Here is a 7,507-nt window from a genome sequence, read left to right as displayed (position 1 = left end):
ATATCCATATGGACTGAGACCATACAAGTAAAAAACAGAATATAAGAGAACACCCTCATATATCAAGGGTTATGGAAAGATATAAAGAAAAGAGAGGAAGAAAGAATAAAGAAAAGAAAGAAGGTCTAAGGAATAAAGAGGAGGGGGGGGAGGGAGGGCGAACGAGCTAGGGACCCCCCAAGCAGTGATCGTGATTTTATCGCATCAAGTATCTCCATTGCTCAGGGCACTATTGTCCCATGGTTCCCAAACTTTTCGGAAGGCTGCTATGGTTCCTCTCATCCTGGTAGTAAGATCTTCCATGATCCTGCTTTCCTTTATCCTAGAGATCACCCCCCCCCGAACTCCGGCCCTCCAGGTGTTAACCATGCCGCTGCTATAGTTCTACGCGCACTCAAGGTGATCGTCCGCACTAATTTCTGTTCCCTTCTCGACCATCCCTCTATAGTTCTATTTAAAAGATAGATCCATGGGTCTAAGGGGAGGGGTCTGCCGAAGGTCTGCCTCAGTAAATTTTCAACAGCCTTCCAAAAACCCCGGAGCGTTGGGCATTCCCACCACATATGAAGATATGTACCCCGGAAACCGCAGCTCCTCCAACAATCATCGGAATCTAGTTTGTGCATTTTGTGCAAAATGGCCGGGGTAGTATACCATCTGAGCATGGTTTTCCATGCCTGTTCTTGTTGCGTGACGCATATAGATGCGCTCTTGGTTGCTTCCCAGATTTCCTGCCATTCGATACCTTCTAGTTCTTCCCCTAAGTCTTGTTCCCATCTGTCAATGTACACCAGTCTACCCCATTCTTTAGTTTCCGTACTAAGATGAGCGTATAGGAGGGTGATCATCCCCCTGGGGGCAGACGCATCTCTACAAAGTCTCTCGTAGAAGGTAAACTGTCCCTTGGCCGCCGCTATAATATCTGGTCTCCTAGCAAAGTCCCTTATCTGAAGGTATCTAAAATAATCTGCCGGGGTCAGGTGGGTGTTTTGTTGGAGGTCTTGAAAGGGGATCACAGCCCCCTCTCGGAAAAGTTGGTAATACCGTTGAACCCCGTTTTTTTCTATATTGCAGAAATTCCTTGGGGCCATACCCGGTGGAAATGCTCGATTCCTAAGTATCGGAGTCATAGGGGAAGAAGATGAGGCGAGTCTGAACTTGGTGCAGTTCACATCCCATAATCGTAGAGAATTAAGGATGGCCGGGCAGGTTGCTCTGATCATGGGCCTATGTTCTCTCGGGACCCACATGGTGAATTGGGGAACATCGAGAGAGGATTCCTTTTATTATTGAACAACAACCATGTTCTCAATGAACCCAAAAAACTCATTAATATCAAAGCTGAATATTTTTGGAAGTAGTTTTTAGTTTGTTTTTAGTTATAGCTATTTTAGGGGGATATCTGTGTGTGCAGGTGACTATTACTGTGCATAATTATTAGGCAACTTAACAAAAAACAAATATATACCCATTTCAATTATTTATTTTTACCAGTGAAACCAATATAACATCTCAACATTCACAAATATACATTTCTGACATTCAAAAACATAACAAAAACAAATCAGTGACCAATATAGCCACCTTTCTTTGCAAGGACACTCAAAAGCCTGCCATCCATGGATTCTGTCAGTGTTTTGATCTGTTCACCATCAACATTGCCTGCAGCAGCAACCACAGCCTACCAGACACTGTTCAGAGAGGTGTACTGTTTTCCCTCCTTGTAAATCTCACATTTGATGATGGACCACAGGTTCTCAATGGGGTTCAGATCAGGTGAACAAGGAGGCCATGTCATTAGATTTTCTTCTTTTATACCCTTTCTTGCCAGCCACGCTGTGGAGTACTTGGACGCATGTGATGGAGCATTGTCCTGCATGAAAATCATGTTTTTCTTGAAGGATGCAGACTTCTTCCCGTACCACTGCTTGAAGAAGGTGTCTTCCAGAAACTGGCAGTAGGACTGGGAGTTGAGCTTGACTCCATCCTCAACCCGAAAAGGCCCCACAAGCTCATCTTTGATGATACCAGCCCAAACCAGTACTCCACCTCCACCTTCCTGGCGTCTGAGTCAGACTGGAGCTCTCTGCCCTTTACCAATCCATCCATCTGGCCCATCAAGACTCACTCTCATTTCATCAGTCCATAAAACCTTAGAAAAATCAGTCTTGAGATATTTCTTGGCCCAGTCTTGACGTTTCAGCTTGTGTGTCTTGTTCAGTGGTCGTCGTCTTTCAGCCTTTTTTACCTTGGCCATGTCTCTGAGTATTGCACACCTTGTGCTTTTGGGCACTCCAGTGATTTCACTCCTCTGAAATATGGCCAAACTGGTGGCAAGTGGCATCTTGGCAGCTGCACGCTTGACTTTTCTCAGTTCATGGGCAGTTATTTTGAGCCTTGGTTTCTCCACACGCTTCTTGCGACCCTGTTGACTATTTTGAATGAAACGCTTGATTGTTCGATGATCACGCTTCAGAAGCTTTGCAATTTTAAGAGTGCTGCATCCCTCTGCAAGATATCTCACTATTTTTGACTTTTCTGAGCCTGTCAAGTCCTTCTTTTGACCCATTTTGCCAAAGGAAAGGAAGTTGCCTAATAATTATGCACACCTGATATAGGGTGTTGATGTCATTAGACCACACCCCTTCTCATTACAGAGATGCACATCACCTAATATGCTTAATTGGTAGTAGGCTTTCGAGCCTATACAGCTTGGAGTAAGACAACATGCATAAAGAGGATGATGTGGTCAAAATACTCATTTGCCTAATAATTCTGCACTCCCTGTATATATAACCTCTTCTATTCATTTGCTCAAATGACTCTCATTTTTTTATGTAAATCCACCATGCTTACTTGCTTAAGAGGTCTACTTCTATGCAAACCTTTCAGAAATGACCTATATATTTCTTGTTTCAATAGGTGTTTCCTATCGTTAAACTTTTGTGTTAATTTACAATATACATTTTAAATTGCTTAGGGTACAAAATATATTAACCAAACTACGAGGACATCGAAGAACCAAATTACAAATATGACAGGAACTGTTTTTGTTTTTTAAAACATGTACTTTTATTTTGATTAATAATATAAGGTGTCTTTGGATTGGTTCCGGCAAGAATTTTACTAGTCACTCTAAAAGGTTGATGTCTGTAAATATTTTGATGTATTATCTTTCATGTCCTTTGTGGCATTCATATTACCTTAAAGAGACACCCCAGGCACCATAACAACTTCATCAGGGGTCAAGTCCTGGGGAAAAAAGTGTGGGAACTCACCCAAGATTCCTTGGGAATAGGAATGTATTTTTTTTTTAAGGGGGGGGAGGGGGGGGCTTAAAAAAATAAAATTACACTCCTATGCATATAGTGCAGTGCAGGGTGTGTATAATGAATGTAGTGTGTTTGTAGTGAATGCAGATTATGGATAATGAATGTAGTGTGTTTGTAGTGAGTGCAGTGTGTATAATGAATGTAGTGTGTTTGTAGTGAGTGCAGGGTGTATAATAAATTTAGTGTGTTTGTAGTGAGTGCAGAGTGTGTATAATGAATGTAGTGTGTTTGTTGTGAGTGCAGTGTGTGTATAATGAATGTAGTGTGTTTGTTGTGAGTGCAGTGTGTGTATAATGAATGCAGTGTGTTTGTAGTGAGTGCAGATTGTGTATAGTAAATGTAGTGTGTTTGTGGTGAGAGCAGAGTGTGTATAATGAATGTAGTGTGTTTGTAGTGAGTGCAGAATGTGTATAATGAATGTAGTGTGTGTAGTGAGTGCAGTGTGTATAATGAATGTAGTGTGTAGTGAGTGCAAAGTGTGTATAGTGAATGCAGAGTGTGTATAATGAATGTAGTGTGTTTGTAGTAAGTGCAGTGTGTATAATAAATTTAGTGTGTTTGTAGTGAGTGCAGAGTGTGTATAATGAATGTAGTGTGTTTGTAGTAAGTGCAGTGTGTATAATAAATTTAGTGTGTTTGTAGTGAGTGCAGAGTGTGTATAATGAATGTAGTGTGTTTGTTGTGAGTGCAGTGTGTGTATAATGAATGCAGTGTGTTTGTAGTGACTGCAGATTGTGTATAGTAAATGTAGTGTGTTTGTGGTGAGAGCAGAGTGTGTATAATGACGTGTTTGTAGTGAGTGCAGTGTGTATAATAAATGTAGTGTGCTTGTAGTGAGTGCAGAATGTGTATAATGAATGTAGTGTGTGTAGTGAGTGCAGTGTGCATAATGAATGTAGTGTGTACTGAGTGCAAAGTGTGTGTAGTGAATGTAGTGTGTTTGTAGTGAGTGCAGAGTGTGTATAATGAATGTAGTGTGTTTGTTGTGAGTGCAGTGTGTGTATGTGTGTAGTGTGTAATGTAGTGTGTTTGTTGTGAGTGCAGTGTGTGTATAATGAATGTAGTGTGTTTGTTGTGAGTGCAGTGTGTGTATAATGAATGTAGTGTGTTTGTTGTGAGTGCAGTGTGTGTATAATGAATGCAGTGTGTTTGTAGTGACTGCAGATTGTGTATAGTAAATGTAGTGTGTTTGTGGTGAGAGCAGAGTGTGTATAATGAAGTGTTTGTAGTGAGTGCAGTGTTTATAATAAATGTAGTGTGTTTGTAGTGAGTGCAGAATGTGTATAATGAATGTAGTGTGTGTAGTGAGTGCAGTGTGCATAATGAATGTAGTGTGTAGTGAGTGCAAAGTGTGTATAGTGAATGTAGTGTGTTTGTAGTGAGTGCAGAGTGTGTATAATGAATGTAGTGTGTTTGTTGTGAGTGCAGTGTGTGTATAATGAATGTAGTGTGTTTGTTGTGAGTGCAGTGTGTGTATAATGAATGCAGTGTGTTTGTAGTGAGTGCAGATTGTGTATAGTAAATGTAGTGTGTTTGTGGTGAGAGCAGAGTGTGTATAATGAAGTGTTTGTAGTGAGTGCAGTGTTTATAATAAATGTAGTGTGTTTGTAGTGAGTGCAGAATGTGTATAATGAATGTAGTGTGTAGTGAGTGCAAAGTGTGTATAGTGAATGTAGTGTGTTTGTAGTGAGTGCAGAGTGTGTATAATGAATGTAGTGTGTTTGTAGTGAGTGCAGAGTGTGTATAATGAATGTAGTGTGTGTGTGTGCTGGATGAAGTGTGTGTGTGTGCTGGATGAAGTGTGTGTGTGTGTGCTGGATGAAGTGTGTGTGTGTGTGCTGGATGAAGTGTGTGTGTGTGTGTGCTGGATGATGTGTATGTGTGTGTGTGTGCTGGATGATGTGTGTGTGTGTGCTGGATGATGTGTGTGTGTGTGTGTGCTGGATGAAGTGTGTTTGTGCTGGATGAAGTGTGTGTGAACTGGATTAAGTGTGTGTGTGCGCTGGATGATGTGTGTCTGTGTGCGCTGGATGATGTGTGTGTGTGCTGGATGATGTGTGTGTGTGTGTGTGTGCTGGATTATGTGTTTGTGTGTGTGTGCTGGATGATGATGTGTGTGTGTGTGCTGGATGAAGTGTGTGTGTGTGTGCTGGATGAAGTGTGTGTGCTGGATGAAGTGTGTGTGTGTGTGTGTGTGTGCTGGATGATGCGTATGTGTGTGTGTGTGCTGGATGAAGTGTGTGTGAACTGGATGATGTGTGTCTGTGTGCGCTGGATGATGTGTGTGTGTGCTGGATTATGTGTGTGTGTGTGTGTGTGTGCTGGATTATGTGTGTGTGCTGGATTATGTGTGTGTGTGTGTGTGTGTGCTGGATGATGTGTGTGTGTGTGCTGGATTATGTGTGTGTGTGTGTGTGCTGGATTGTGTGTGTGTGTGTGTGTGCTGGATTATGTGTGTGTGTGCTGGATTATGTGTGTGTGTGTGTGCTGGATTATGTGTGTGTGTGTGTGTGCTGGATTATGTGTGTGTGTGTGCTGGATTATGTGTGTGTGTGTGTGTGTGTGTGCTGGATTATGTGTGTGTGTGCTGGATTATGTGTGTGTGTGTGCTGGATTATGTGTGTGTGTGTGTGCTGGATTATGTGTGTGTGTGTGTGTGTGTGTGTGTGTGTGTGTGTGTGTGTGTGTGTGTGCTGGATTATGTGTGTGTGTGCTGGATTATGTGTGTGTGTGCTGGATTATGTGTGTGTGTGCTGGATGATGGGGGGAAGCATTTGTTTTTTAAACCTTATGTGTTTAGGTTTTTTTGTTTTATATCCCCCCTCCCTGCTTCTTACCTTGTCAGGGAGGGGGGGAGATCGCCGGGTGGTCCGGTGGAGGGAAGCAGCAGCTGCATACTGGGACCATCACACGCTGTGTTTCCTCTCCAGCACTAATTCTCGCGAGACTTGCCTGTGCGGAGCGTTGCCATGGTAACCCGTGGCAACGCTCTTACAGCCGCGGGTCTCGCGAGAATTAGTGCTGGAGAGGAAACACAGCGTGTGAGGGCCCCTGTATGCAGGTAGCAGGGCAGGTCCTGCAGGATCACTAGCGGGAACGGCGTTCCTGCTTTGGAAAAAGTGCAGGAACGCCGTTCCCGTGCGTTCCTGCAGGACTCGAGCCCTGAACTTCATCCAAATAAAAAATTTCTGTAAAGAATCATCTAATGTTTATCCTTCCTTTATTACACATTCTCTTTATTTTAGATGTTCTTATCTCGTGCTCTGTTAATAGCTTGCTAGACCCTGCAGGAGCCTCCTGCATATAATTAAAGTTCAATTCACAGAGCAAGAGATAAACATTTTTAGGTAAGGTAGGTAACATCTGATTGAAAAGTGAAACCAGTTTTATTTTCATGCAGGTTGTGTCTGTCACAGCTAGGAGAGGTGTGGCTAGGGCTGCATAAAGAGAAACAGAGTGATTTAACCCATAAATGGCAGTGAAACTTCATTAAGCTAAAATTGCTTTGGTGACTATAGTGTTCCTTTAACATAGCTTGCAAAAATGGCAGCCTTTGCAAGCCCACCCTTTTTTGGAGGAGACTTTCAGTCTCCCCACTGGGAAATGTGATTAACAGCCTTGGGGTTTTTCAATAATTATTTACTAGAGTGCTTATTTCTCATAGAAATCAGCAGTTTTATAAACTGTCATTTTAATGGGATACTTCTGTGGAGTGGTCTTTTAATTGATTTCCCTTGCATTTACCCATCGGTTGTAGTTGCCCTCTCTCAAATAGTTTTAGGAACTTTTTTTCCTCAATAATTGTTTTCATAATACCGCTAGTTTTGGTTAGAGTAACCTGAGGTGGTCCGGCCTCTCCCTAATCTTAAAAAATAATAATGGCCAATGATGCTGCCGTAGGTTAACACACACCTCATGTCACCTAAGGGATCAATCTCTGTGTGTGCATTGTGTTATAGCAGACACAATGAACATTTCAAATCCCTTGAGTGGTCATGATGCTAGTCTTTTATTAACCCCTTAAGGACACATGACATGTGTGACATGTCATGATTCCCTTTTATTCCAGAAGTTTGGTCCTTAAGGGGTTAATTGTTGTCACACACACCGTGACTTAACTGATAAATCTGACATCCACCCAGAGAGGGAGGGGTGGGGTATTATTGTCTATGCTG

This window comes from Pelobates fuscus, chromosome 3, assembly GCF_036172605.1.
Source record: "Pelobates fuscus isolate aPelFus1 chromosome 3, aPelFus1.pri, whole genome shotgun sequence".
In the NCBI taxonomy this organism is placed as follows: Eukaryota; Metazoa; Chordata; class Amphibia; order Anura; family Pelobatidae; genus Pelobates; species Pelobates fuscus.
Note: the sequence above shows the minus strand (reverse complement) of the source record.